This window comes from Arachis stenosperma, chromosome 7 (genome assembly GCF_014773155.1).
Source record: "Arachis stenosperma cultivar V10309 chromosome 7, arast.V10309.gnm1.PFL2, whole genome shotgun sequence".
NCBI lineage: Eukaryota > Viridiplantae > Streptophyta > Magnoliopsida > Fabales > Fabaceae > Arachis > Arachis stenosperma.
The window spans coordinates 31,172,916-31,187,181 of NC_080383.1; the positions used below are offsets into that span (position 1 = coordinate 31,172,916).

At 37.5% G+C, this 14,266-nt stretch overlaps 1 non-coding gene across 1 annotated transcript; it reads left to right on the plus strand.

Moving 5' to 3' along the window:
- Window positions 1-6,025: 6,025 nt before the first annotated feature.
- LOC130943013 (small nucleolar RNA R71) lies at window positions 6,026-6,133 on the plus strand. The gene has a single exon (XR_009071552.1). It is a non-coding gene; the product is annotated as a small nucleolar RNA R71 (small nucleolar RNA).
- Window positions 6,134-14,266: the final 8,133 nt, after the last annotated feature.

The window sequence follows — 14,266 nt, forward strand, 5'->3', positions numbered from 1 at the left end:
TGTCCATGTTTGTGTCTTATGATCATTAGTGTCTATGCCTTAAAGTTATGAATGTCCTATGAATCCATCACCTTTCTTAAATAAACAATGTTCTTAATTGAAAAAGAGATGAATTGCATGAATTTTGAATTTTATAACAGTTTAATTATTTTGATGTGGTGGCAACACTTTTGTTTTCTGAATGTATGCTTAAACAGTGCATATGTCTTTTGAATTTGTGGTTCATGAATATTGGCTCTTGAAAGAATGATGAAAAAGGAGACATGTTACTGAGGATCTGAAAAATCATAAAAATGATTCTTGAAGCAAGAAAAAGCAGTCAATACAAAAAAAAAACGAAAAAAAAGGGGAGAAAAAGAAAAAGGAAGAAAAAGAAAGAAATAAAGTTGTGATCCAAGGCAAAAAGAGTGTGCTTAAGAACCCTGGACACCTCTAATTGGGGACTCTAGCAAAGCTGAGTCACAATCTGAAAAGGTTCACCCAATTATGTGTCTGTGGCATGTATGTATCCGGTGGTAATACTGGAAGACAGAGTGCTTTGGGCCACGGCCAAGACTCAATAAATAGCTGTGTTCAAGAATCATCATACTTAACTAGGAGAATCAATGACACTATCTGGATTCTGAGTTCCTAAAGAAGCCAATCATTCTGAATTTCAAAGGATAGAGTGAGATGCCAAAACTATTCAGAGGCAAAAAGCTAAAAGCCCCGCTCATCTAATTAATACTGATTTTCATAGATGTTTTTGGAATTCATTGCATATTCTCTTCTTTTTATCTTATTTGATTTTCAGTTGCTTGGGGACAAGCAACAATTTAAGTTTGGTGTTGTGATGAGCGGATAATTTGTACGCTTTTTGACATTGTTTTTAGTATGTTTTTAGTATGATTTAGTTAGTTTTTAGTATATTTTTATTAGTTTTTAATTAAAATTCACTTTTCTGGACTTTACTATGAGTTTGTGTATTTTTCTGTGATTTCAGGTATTTTCTGGCTGAAATTGAGGGACCTGAGCAAAAATCTGATCCAGAGACTGAAAAGGACTGCAGATGCTGTTGGATTCTGACCTCCCTGCACTCGAAGTGGATTTTCTGGAGCTACAGAAGCCCAATTGGCGCGCTCTCAACGGCGTTGGAAAGTAGACATCCTGGGCTTTCCAGCAATATATGATAGTCCATACTTTGCCCAAGATTTAATGGCCCAAACCGGCGTTCAAAGTCACCTTCAGATTTCCCAGCGTTAAACGCCGGAACTGGCACCAAAATGGGAGTTAAACGCCCAAACTGGCATAAAAGCTGGCGTTTAACTCCAAGAAGAGTCTCTACACAAAAATGCTTCATTGCTCAGCCCAAGCACACACCAAGTGGGCCCGGAAGTGGATTTTTATGTCATTTACTCATCTTTGTAATTCTTAAGCTACTAGTTTCCTATAAATAGGACCTTTTACTATTGTATTTTCATCTTTTGATCACTTTAGATCTCTAGATCATCTTTGGACATCTAGTTCTTAGATCATTTGGGGGCTGGCCTCACGGCCATGCCTAGACCTTGTTCTTATGTATTTTCAACGGTGGAGTTTCTACACACCATAGATTAAGGTGTGGAGCTCTGCTGTACCTCGAGTATTAATGCAATTACTATTGTTCTTCTATTCAACTCCGCTTGTTCTTTGTCCAAGATATCACTTGTTCTTCAACTTGATGAATGTGATGATCCGTGACACTCATCACCATTCTCACCTATGAACGTGTGACTGACAACCACCTCCGTTCTACCTTAGATTGGGTGAATATCTCTTGGATTCCTGATACACGATGCATGGTTGATCGCCTGACAACCGAGCGCTCGCCTGACAAACGAGCCAGCCATTCCATGAGATCAGAGTCTTCGTGGTATAGGCAAGAACTGATGGCGGCATTCAAGAGAATCCGGAAGGTCTAACCTTGTCTGTGGTATTCTGAGTAGGATTCAATGATTGAATGACTATGACGTGCTTCAAACTCCTGAAGGCGGGGCGTTAGTGACAGACGCAAAAGAATCACTGGATTCTATTCCGGCCTGATTGAGAACCGACAGATGGATAGTCGTGCCGTGACAGGGTGCGTTGAACATTTCCAATGAGAGGATGGGAGGTAGCCACTGACAACGGTGAAACCCTTGCATAAGCTTGCCATGGAAAGGAGTAAGAAGGATTGGATGAAGACAGTAGGAAAGCAGAGAGACGGAAGGGAAAGCATCTTCATACGCTTATCTGAAGCTCTCACCAATGATATACATAAGTATCTCTATCTTTATCTTTATGTTTTATTCATCATCTATACCCATTTGAGTCTGCCTGACTGAGATTTACAAGGTGACCATAGCTTGCTTCATACCAACAATCTCCGTTGGATCGACCCTTACTCGCGTAAGGTTTATTACTTGGACGACCCAGTGCACTTGCTGGTTAGTTGTGCAAAGTTGTGTAGTGATCACAATTTCGCGCACCACTTATCCTCCTCAATGGGGATGTCTCCTTCTATGATAACTCCAGCTGAGTAACATAGATGGCAAATAAGATGAGAAGAAGCTAGTCTTGCCATGGTGGAGGACTTTTCGGCTATTTTGTAGAGTTCAAAGGAGATGACTTCATGAACTTCTACTTCCTCTCCATTCATGATGCTATGAATCATGATGGCCCGATCCACAGTAACTTCGGATCGGTTGCTAGTGGGGATGATGGAGCGTTGAATGAACTCCAACTATCTTCTAGCCACAGGCTTGAGGTCCAGTCTTCTTAATTGAACCGGCTTGCCTTTGGAGTCTCTTTTCCATTGAGCTCTTTCCACACATATGTCCATAAGGACTTGGTCCAACCTTTGATCAAAGTTGACCCTTCTAGTGTAAGGGCGTGCATCTCCTTACATCATGGGCAAGTTGAATGCCAACCTCACATTTTTCGGACTGAAATCTAAGTATTTCCCCCGAACCATTGTAAGATAATTCTTTGGATTTGGGTTCACACTTTGATCATGGTTCTTAGTGATCCATGCATTGGCATAGAACTCTTGAACCATTAAGATTCCGACTTGTTGAATGGGGTTGGTCAGAACTTCCCAACCTCTTCTTTGGATCTCATGTCGGATCTCCGGGTACTCATTTTTCTTGAGTTTGAAAGGGACCTCGGGGATCACCTTCTTCTTAGCCACAACTTCATAGAAGTGGTCTTGATGGGCTTTGGAGATGAATCTCTCCATCTCCCATGACTCGGAGGTGGAAGCTTTTGTCTTCCCTTTCCCTTTTCTAGAGGTTTCTCCGGCCTTAGGTGCCATCAATGGTTATGGAAAAACAAAAAAGCTATGCTTTTACCACACCAAACTTAGAGGATTGCTCGCCCTCGAGCAAAAGAAGAAAGAATAGATGAAGAAGAAGAAGATATGGAGGAGAAGAAGAGAGGGTTGTGTTTCGGTCAAGGAGGAGAAGAGAAGGTTGTGTTGTGTGAAAATGAAGAAGAATGGAGTGGTTTATATAGTGGAGGGAGAGGGGTTAAGGTTCGGCCATATTGGGTGGGTTGGGTGGGAAAAAGGGATTTTGAATTTTGAAGGTAGGTGGGGTTTATGGGGAAGAGTGGATGGATGTGAGTGGTGAAGAGGTGATGAAGAAGAGAGATTGAGGTGATTGGTAAAGGGTTTTTGGGGAAGAGTATTATTGGATTGTGTGAAGAGGAGAGAAGGTGAGTTGAGGTAGGTGGGGATCCTGTGGGATCCACAGATCCTGAGATGATCCTGTGGGGTCCACAGATCCTGAGGTGTCAAGGATTTACATCCCTGCACCAATGAGGCGTGTAAAATGCCCTCTGCATGCAATCCTGGCGTTCAATGCCAGATTGATGCTTGTTTCTGGCGTTGAACGCCTATTTGCAGCTTGTTTCTGGCGTTGAACGCCAGTTCCATGCTTGTTTCTGGTGTTCAGCACCAGCTCTCCTCAGGGTGTATTCCTGGCGTCTGAACGCCAGGATGCTGCTTGTTTCTGGTGTTCAACGCCAGATCCATGCTCTATTCTGGAGTTGAACGCCAGCCAGATGTTCCTTATTGGCGTTTAAACGCCAATAAGTCCTTCCTCCAGGGTGTGCTTTTTCTTCTGCTGTTTTTGATTCTATTTTTAATTTTAGTATTTATTTTGTGACTCCACATGATCATGAACCTAATAAAACATAAAAGAACAATAAAAGAAAAATAAAATTAGATAAATAAAAAATTGGGTCGCCTTCCAATAAGCGCTTTTTTGATGTCAATAGCTTGACAGTGGGTTCTCATGGAGCCTCACATGTGATCAGGTCAATGTTGTAGACTCCCAACACCAAACTTAGAGTTTGGATGTGGGGATTCAACACCAAACTTAGAGTTTGGCTGTAGCCTCTCAACACCAAACTTAGAGTTTGGCTGTAGCCTCTCAACACCAAACTTAGAGTTTGATTGTGGGGGCTTTGTTTGACTCTGCACTGAGAGAAGCTTTTCATGCTTCCTCTCCATTGTTAAAGAAGAACACCCTTGGGTCTTAAACACAAGGTAGTCCCCATTCAATTGAAGGACTAATTCTTCTCTGTTGACATTTATCACAGCTCCTGTTGTGGCTAAGAAATGTCTTCCAAGGATGATGCATTCATCCTCCTCCTTCCTAATGTCTAAGATTATGAAATCAGCAGGGATGTAAAGGTCTTCAACCTTCACTAACACGTCCTCTACCAATCCATAAGCTTGTCTTACTGACTGGTTTGCCATTTGCAATGAGAATATGGCAGGCTGTACCTCAATGATCCCCAACTTCTCCATTACAGAGAGTGGCATAAGATTTATGCCTGACCCTAGGTCACACAGAGCCTTCTCAAAGATCATGGTGCCTATGGTACAGGGTATTAAGAATTTACCAGGATCTTGTTTCTTTTGAGGTAAAGTTTGCTGAATCCATGTATCTAATTCATTAATGAGCAAGGGAGGTTCACCTTCCCAAGTCTCATTACCAAATAATTTGGCATTCAGCTTCATGATGGCTCCTAGATATTGAGCAACTTGATCTTCAGTTACATCTTCATCCTCTTCATAGGAAGAATAGTTTTCAGAGCTTATGAATGGCAGAAGGAGGTTTAATGGAATCTCTATGGTCTCTATATGAGCCTCAGATTCCTTTAGGTCCTCAATAGGGAACTCCTTCTTCCTTGAGAGACGTCCCATGAGGTCTTCCTCATTGGGATTCACGTCCTCTCCTCCCTCTCTAGGTTCGGCCATGTTGATTATGTCAATGGCCTTGCACTCTCTTTTTGGATTCTCTTCAGTGTTGCTTGGGAGAGTACTAGGAGGAGTTTCAGTGATTTTCTTACTCAGCTGGCCCACTTGTGCCTCCAGATTTCTAATGGAGGACCTTGTTTCACTCATGAAACTTAAAGTGGCCTTAGACAGATCAGAGACTAAGTTTGCTAAGTTAGAGGTGCTCTGCTCAGAATTATCTGTCTGTTGCTGAGAAGATGATGGATAAGGCTTGCTATTGCTGAGCCTATTTCTTCCACCATTATTAAAGCCTTGTTGATGCTTTTGTTGATCCTTCCATGAGAAATTTGGATGATTTCTCCATGATGAATTATAGGTGTTTTCATAAGGTTCACCCATATAATTTACCTCTGCTATTGCAGGGTTCTCAAGATCATAAGCTTCTTCTTCAGAAGATGCCTCTTTAGTACTGTTCAATGCATTTTGCCATCCATTCAGACTTTGAGAAATCATGTTGACTTGCTGAGTCAACATTTTGTTCTGAGCCAATATGGCATTCAAAGCATCAATTTCAAGAACTCCCTTCTTCTGAGGCGTCCCATTATTCACGGAATTCCTCTCAGAAGTGTACATGAATTGGTTATTTGCAACCATGTCAATAAGTTCTTGAGCTTCTGCAGGCATTTTCTTTAGGTGAATGGATCCACCTGCAGAATGGTTCAGTGACATCTTAGAAAATTCAGATAGACCATAATAGAATATATCCAAAATGGTCCATTCAGAAAGCATGTCAGAAGGACACCTTTTGGTCATCTGCTTGTATCTTTCCCAAGCTTCATAGAGGGATTCACCATCTTTTTGTTTGAAGATCTGAACATCCACTCTAAGCTTGCTCAGCTTTTGAGGAGGAAAGAACTTAGCCAAGAAGGCTGCGACCAGCTTATCCCATGTGTCCAGGCTATCTTTAGGTTGTGAATCCAACCATATTCTAGCTCTGTCTCTTACAGCAAAGGGGAAAAGCATGAGCTTGTAGACTTCAGGATCTACTCCATTAGTCTTAACAGTCTCACAGATCTGCAAGAACTCAGTTAAAAACTGGTATGGATCTTCTGATGGAAGTCCATGGAACTTGCAGTTCTGTTGCAGTAGAGCAACTAGTTGAGGTTTTAGCTCAAAGTTATTTGCTCCAATAGCAGGGATTGAGATGCTTCTTCCATCAAATTTGGAAGTAGGTGTAGTATAATCACCAAGCATCCTCCTTGCATTATTATTTTTCGTTGCCATCTCCTCTTCCTTTTCGAAAATTTTTGTAAGGTTGTCTCTGGATTGTTGTAATTTAGCTTCTCTTAGTTTCCTCTTCAGAGTCCTTTCAGGTTCAGGATCTGCTTCAACAAGAATATTCTTGTCATTGCTCCTGCTCATATAAAAAAGAAGAGAACAGAAAATAATAATAGGGATCCTCTTTACCACAGTAGAGAGATTTTTTTATGTTAGTAGAAGAAGAAGGGAATAGAAGAAGGAAAAGGTAAGAATCCAAACACAAGGGTGAAGATAGGTTCAGATTCTTGAGATGAAGAGAAGTGTTAGTAAATAAATAAATAAATAGAAGGAGATGAGAGGGAGAGAATTCGAAAATTAATTTTGAAAAAGGGTTAGTAATTTTCGAAAATAAAAGAAGAATTAAAACTTAAAAATTAAAATTTAAAACAATTAGTTAATTAAAAGAAATTTTAAAAAGAGGGAGAAGTTTTCAAAAATTAGAGAGGGAAAAGTAGTTAGGTGGTTTTGAAAAAAAAAGATAAGATATAGTTAAAACAAACAAAAAGTCAACTAGCTAGTTGAAAAAAGATTTGAAATTTAATTTTGAAAAGATAAGAAGTTGGAAGATATTTTGAAATCAAAATTTTGAAAAAGATAAAAAGATATGATGAAAAAGATTTAATTAAAAGATATGATGGAAAAGATATTTTGAAAAAGATTTGATTTTTAAAATTAAAATTTGATTACTTGACTAACAAGAAACTAAAAGATATGATTCTAGAATTTAAAGATTGAACCTTTCTTAACAAGAAAGTAATAAACTTCAAATTTTTGAATCAATCACATTAATTGTTAGTAAAGTTTTCAAAATTTTGAAATAAAGATAAGAAAAAGATTTTGAAAATTAAATTAAAAATTTTCAAAAAATAGTAAGAAAAATGAAAAGATTTGATTTTTGAAAAAGTTTTGAAAAGATAAGATTTTTTTAAAATTGAAAATTTGACTTGACTTATAAGAAACAACTAATTTTAAAATTTTTTTATTAAGTCAACTCAAATTTTCGAAATTTTAAGAGAAATAAGGAAAAGATAATTTTTTTTTATTTTTGAATTTTTAATGATGAGAGGAAAAACATAAAAATGACCCAAAACATGAAAATTTTTGGATCAAAACCAATGATGCATGCAAGAACACTATGAATATCAAGATGAACACCAAGAACACTTTGAAGATCATGATGAACATCAAGAACATAAAACTTTTGATGCAAAGAAAACATGCAAGACACCAAACTTAGAAATCTTTCATGTTTAGACACTATGAATGCAAAAATGCACGTGAAAAACATCATACAACACAAAACAAGAAAATTTAAAGATCAAACAAGAAGACTTATCAAGAATAACTTGAAGATCATCAAGAACACTATGAATGCATGAATTTTCGAAAAATGCAAGAACAAGATGAATATGCAATTGACACCAAACTTAAAACATGACACAAGACTCAAACAAGAATCACAAAATATTTTTGATTTTTTTTATTTTAAAATTTTTGTATATATTTTTCGAAATTTTATAGAAAAAAGAAAATAAGAAATTCAAAATTTTCAATTAGAATTCCAGGAATCTTTCAATATTAGCCTAAAGCTCCAATCCAAGGGTTGGACATGGCTTAATAGCCAGCCAGCTTCAGGATATAAATCAGGCATGCAACAGCTGATACTTCATCCAACTCCAAATACATGCCTTTTATGTTGACAAGTGGAAGCCTCAATCCAAAAGAATTTGGATATGGCTTTACAGCCAGCCAGGCTTTAACTTGTTACATGAAACTCTAGAATCCATTCTTAAAAATTTTGAAGTCATAGAATAATTTATTTATATTTTTTCTTTTTTTTTGAAAATAGGGATAAATTTATGAAAAAAAAAATTGAAAAGAAAATTACCTAATCTGAGCAACAAGATGAACCGTCAGTTGTCCAAACTTGAACAATCCCCAGCAACGGCGCCAAAAACTTGATAGGTAAAATTGTGATTTCTGATAATGGCATTCATGTTCGTTCTCTCCCTGGTAATGGCGCCAAACACTTGGTACATGATACCATGGTCTAAACATAACTTCACAACTTCGCACAACTAACCAACAAGTGCACTGGGTCGTCCAAGTAATAAACCTTACGTAAGTAAGGGTCGATCCCACGGAGATTGTTGGTATGAAGCAAGCTATGGTCATCTTGTAAATCTCAGTTAGGCGGATAACAAATGGTTATATTGGTTTTTGAAAATAACAATAAATAAAACATAAAATAAAGATAGAAATACTTATGTAGATCATCGATGGGAATTTCAGATAGGCGTATGAAGATGCTGTGCTCCTTCTGAATCTCTGCTTTCCTATTGCCTTTATCCAATCCTTCTTACTCCTTTCCATGGCAAGCTGTATGTAGGGCATCACTGTTGTCAATGGCTACATCCTATCCTCTCAGTGAAAAAGGTCCAAATGCTCTGTCACAGCACGGCTAATCATCTGTCGGTTCTCGATCATGTCGGAATAGAATCCATTGATTCTTTTGCGTTTGTCATCACGCCCAACAATCGCGAGTTTGAAGCTCGTCACAGTCATTCAATCCCTGAATCCTACTCGGAATACCACAGACAATGTTTAGACTTTCCGGATTCTCATGAATGCCGCCATCAATTCTAGCTTATACCACGAAGATTCTGATTGAGGAATCCAAGAGATATGCGCCCGGTCTAAGGTAGAACAGAAGTAGTTGTCAGTCACGCGTTCATAGGTGAGAATGATGATGAGTGTCACGGATCATCACATTCATTATGGTGAAGTACAACGAATATCTTAAAAAAGGGATAAACTGAATTGAATAGAAAATAGTAGTAATTGCATTGAAACTCGAGGTATAGCAGAGCTCCACACTCTTAATCTATGGTGTGTAGAAACTCCACCGTTGAAAATACATAAGTGATGAAGGTCCAGGCATGGCCAAATGGCCAGCCCCTAAAATGTGATCACAGGATCAAAAATACAATCCAGGATATGGTCAAAAAGACCAAATGGTCAAAGACGTCTAATACAGTAGTAAAATGTCCTATTTATACTAGACTAGCTACTAGGATTTACAGAAGTAAGTAATTAATGCAGAAATCCACTTCCGGGGCCCACTTGGTATGTGCTTGGGATGAGCTTGAGCTTTACACGTGCAGAGGCTTCTTTTGGAGTTGAACGCCAAGTTGTAACGTGTTTTTGGTTTTCAACTCTGGTTCGTAACGTGTTTCTGGCGTTTGACTCCAGAATGCAGCATGGAACTGGAGTTGAGCGCCAGTTTACGTCATCTAATCTCGAATAAAGTATGAACTATTATATATTGCTGGAAAGCTCTGGATGTCTACTTTCCAACGCCATTGAGAGCGCGCCATTTGGAGTTTTTTAGCTCCAGAAAATCTATTTCGAGTGCAGGGAGGTCAGAATCCAACAGCAACATCAGTCCTTTTGTCAGCCTTATATCAGAGTTTTGCTCAGGTTCCTCAATTTCAGCTAGAAATTATTTGAAATCACATAAAAACACATAAACTCATAGTAAAGTCCATAAATGTGAATTTAGCATAAAAACTAATGAAAACATCCCTAAAAGTAGCTAGATCCTATTAAAAATTATCTAAAAACAATGCCAAAAAGCGTATAAATTATCCGCTCATCAATGGTGTATTAAATAAATTAAATGATAGAAACACGTAACTATTTTCTTTTTCAATCAAGATTCAGTAAAATACTGTAATTTAGACTTGCAATATCAATATATTAATAGTAAAGTGGAGAAAAAAATGTAATATTATATGAAAGAAATTTTTTTAAATTATGATTGTAATTTATGATTAAAATCATAATTTAAAGATTTTAAACGGGATAATTTTATTTAGAGAATTCATTATTGAAACATAATTTTTATACACTTATTAGCTACATTCGAGTTAATACATTTAATATTATATTTAAAAAAACACGAACAATACACATCATATTATTTATTTATTAATTAAATTATTAAAATTCAAATTAATTTTAATAGAATAATTTAAAATTATAATTTCAATTTTATCACGTACATAGCAAGAGCAGTTATACTTGTTTCTTTCCTATTCTTGGGTGGTGATCTAGTGCAGTGGTGCACAGGTGGGGATGGGACTTTGAGAGGCTGAGGGGGTGACGCGTGAAGACTGATGAAAGGTGAAATTGGTGGAGCCTCCCAAGTCCCAATGATTGTGTAGTTATGGGTAGGGCAGGAAGTGAACTTGAACTCGATTCATTAATAGTTCGATAAGATAAACTCGTGAATTGGTGAGTCAAGTTTGAGCCTGAAATTGAACTCATAAATTAAATGAGCTGATCTTAATCTTAAATAAGCTCAGTTCATTAGCTCGTGAGTTGCCTCGATTATATATATATATACACATTTAATCTATACTTTTAATATTATATATATACATATGAAATAGTAATATATAATTATATATATTAATGATATTAATTATTTAAAATTTTATTTTTTATATATAATTTTGATATAGGACATAGATAAAAAAATTATAAATAATATATAAAATTGATCTTTTTAAATATTTTTTAAAATATATAAGTTATAATTTATTGATATAGAATTATAGATTATGTTCCTATTATTTAAGCGAGCTCGTGAGTTCGAGCAAATTCGTGAGCTTTCGGTGAGTCGAGCTTGAGTTTAAGAAATTGACTCGATTGTTAATGAGTCGAGTCGTAAGCTAAGCTCAATTTTTGTGAGCCGAGCTTGAGTTTGGTCTAGCTGACTCAGCTCGTCTCACTTCCAACACTAGTTATAGGTAGGTTTTTAGCAACACACCAAGCTAGAAAAGCAGGCAGGCCTACCTCCTTCGGACCAGTTTAGTCTTTAGTAAGTATCACTTACTAGTTCGTTTAAGAAAGTATTGGGAATTCAAATTTCGTCTTCTGCATGCAATAATTCATTGGCCAGTGACAAACTGTTAAATGGAGCTCAATACCGCAGCGAATTTAGCTAATATGTGCCCTTAGTAGGGGTGACAAGTAGGCGGGTAGGGGCTTTTTTTTTAGTTCATTTGTGTGTTAATTGAGGTTTACTTGATACTGCTGAGAAGTGTTGATAAAAATTTTTATTCTTTAGGTAATTCAATTCATTTCTTAGTTTAATTGAGGTTCATTTGCGTCCACAAATGAATTCAATGTATTTTTGTTGATGATTGAATCTTTTTTTAGTAAAGAAGAATAAAATTATTCATTATTACTTTATTCAATTGTATTAGATTTCATTCCATTCTATTCAATTTATTTCGAAAGTCATCCCAACTATTGGGACAAATTATTTTTCGACAACACACCTGGACTGCAAATGAACCGAAAATTGTGCATTCTATAAACTCATGCATTCTATTCAAATTCAAAATTTCAGTTCATTTTGAATGAATTATTAATGTGCATATATTCTCGTTGTTCTAGACAATTTTTGGTGACTTAAAAGAAAATAAACAACAACAAGAAAGAAAAAATAAACAAGAAACTACTTAAGAAAGACAATCCCATTGAATACTACTCTCAAACTCCTTCCAAGGCAACGGAAGCTCCACTTGGGAAGAAAGGGTCCTCATTGCAGTCTTTGCCATGATGTCTGCTACTGTATTTGCATCTCTCAAGATCAACCGAAGATCAGCACGCCATTTCCAAGACATGATATCTCGATTTTTTAACCCAAAGGATCAATAAACCTAGAGCAATCCTGTAAATTATTGACCATAGTAAAAGCCTCCACACAGTCTGTCTCACATATAATGTCTCTTTGTCCCGAGTCCCATATGCTAAAAGAAAGCCTCTCCAAATAGGAAACAACTCTCCTTACAAAATGCTACGACTCTCAATTGTTCCCAGACAGCCTCGTTGCCACTTTCCCTTCCAATCTCTGCTAACACAAGCAAAACCAACTCGAGCACCATTGCCAGGATAGCTAGCATCACAATTAATCTTAAAGGTACCCACTGAGGGGGGAATCCAAGAGCCACTAATGGTGGAGGGGATAAACAGTCGTTGCAACTCAAAAAATTTCGGAGCTCCTTTTCCAAGGACAAAGCCATACCAATTACCTTGTCTGTGGTCCAATGCTCATGAGGATGAAAGCTAAGATCTCGTTATTTCTCAAACGCCAAATCCACCAGAGACCAGAAAAGAATTTAAAGGGGTGCTGTTTGCTGTTATGTAAGAACAAACTCATCAAATCCACTGGTTGATCGGAGATCCCTAAAGCTTGCCAAACTAGTTGGGCTTTTGGACAATCCCGAATATAATGTAAAACCGATTCCTGACCTGACAAACATTGTGGACAGCTATTCGTGTGCGAAATGCCCCTCATAAAACGAAATGCAGTAGTAGGAAGAGCCTCCCGAAGACATAGCCAGGCAAAAAATTTGTGCTTTTCTGGAACATGTTAATGCCAAAGCCAAAGCCAATTACCCCTATCCTCCCAACTAAACATCTTCTTACTGAGCCACAAATAACCACTACGAGCATCATAAACCTTTGAAGTCGCACCAGTCCAACACCAACCGACCTTTGGACCAACTTGAACATCCGAGTTGTAAGAGTTAATGTTACTCTGCAGAGAGTGATTCAGAGGAGAATAGATATTCTCAAGGTTCCATTGTCCATATGACCAAAGGTCCAAGATCATGAGATCCGAATAAAAAATGTGAACATAATCCATCTCCTGACACATCCGCCCCTCTCTTCTCCATTTAGAAAACCAAACGTTCTGTTTCAAATCCCCAATGCGCCAAATAAAACCTTCCTTCAGGATATCCCAGGCTTGACATATACTCTTCCAAATATAAGATTCCCTTCCTCGAGACCGACTGAAACAATCATCCTTAGAAGAATGGTATTTCTCTGTCAACAGTTGAACCCATAGCTTGTCCGGATGGTGAAAAAGTTGCCAAACTAGCTTTCCAAGAAGAGCAATATTAGCACAAAAAGTGTCTCTAATTCCCAGACCTCCAAACTTCTTAGGGGTGACCAATGATCAGGTTGAAGCCTATTTAAAATTTCTGCGTAAGCCTTTGGAAAGAGAGATGACCATCCACTGTTGATACAGACCCGGTCAAGTTTTTTCGCTACCTCAATACCATTTTTAACCCTTCTGTACCAAGAAAATCGTCTTCCAATAGTCTTTAAGTAAAAAAGATCACTATCCCCTAGAGAGGTAGCAAGCCGATCTGCATGGCGACAGGCAATCCTTAGATTCATGAGAGAATAGTACTTCATTAAAATCACCAAGAACAATCCATGGCCCGCAGAAAGACGAAGATTGAGTAACAAGATAATCTCATAGCATAACTCTGGTATTAAACTGAGGACTACCATAGATATCACTGCACCTCCAAATCACATTATTTACCTGAACCTCAACTGTAACACACTGATCAAAAGCATCAACCCATTTGCAGTGAACACCCTGCATTGCAGAAAGGAACCAGATACATCTCTTATGTCCTGACGCCTCCACTATACCAATAGGGTGATAACTAAGTCTTTCTCAGAACAGTTTCAAGTGTTGAAATTGCAAAATCACCAAAGATAGGAGGAAAAAAGAAAAAAAAAGCAACAATAACAGCAACAACAAAAAAATGACGATGAGGAAAGAAGAATTTGCGTGTGCGAATTTGGAAGAAACGCCCGTATATGTAAATA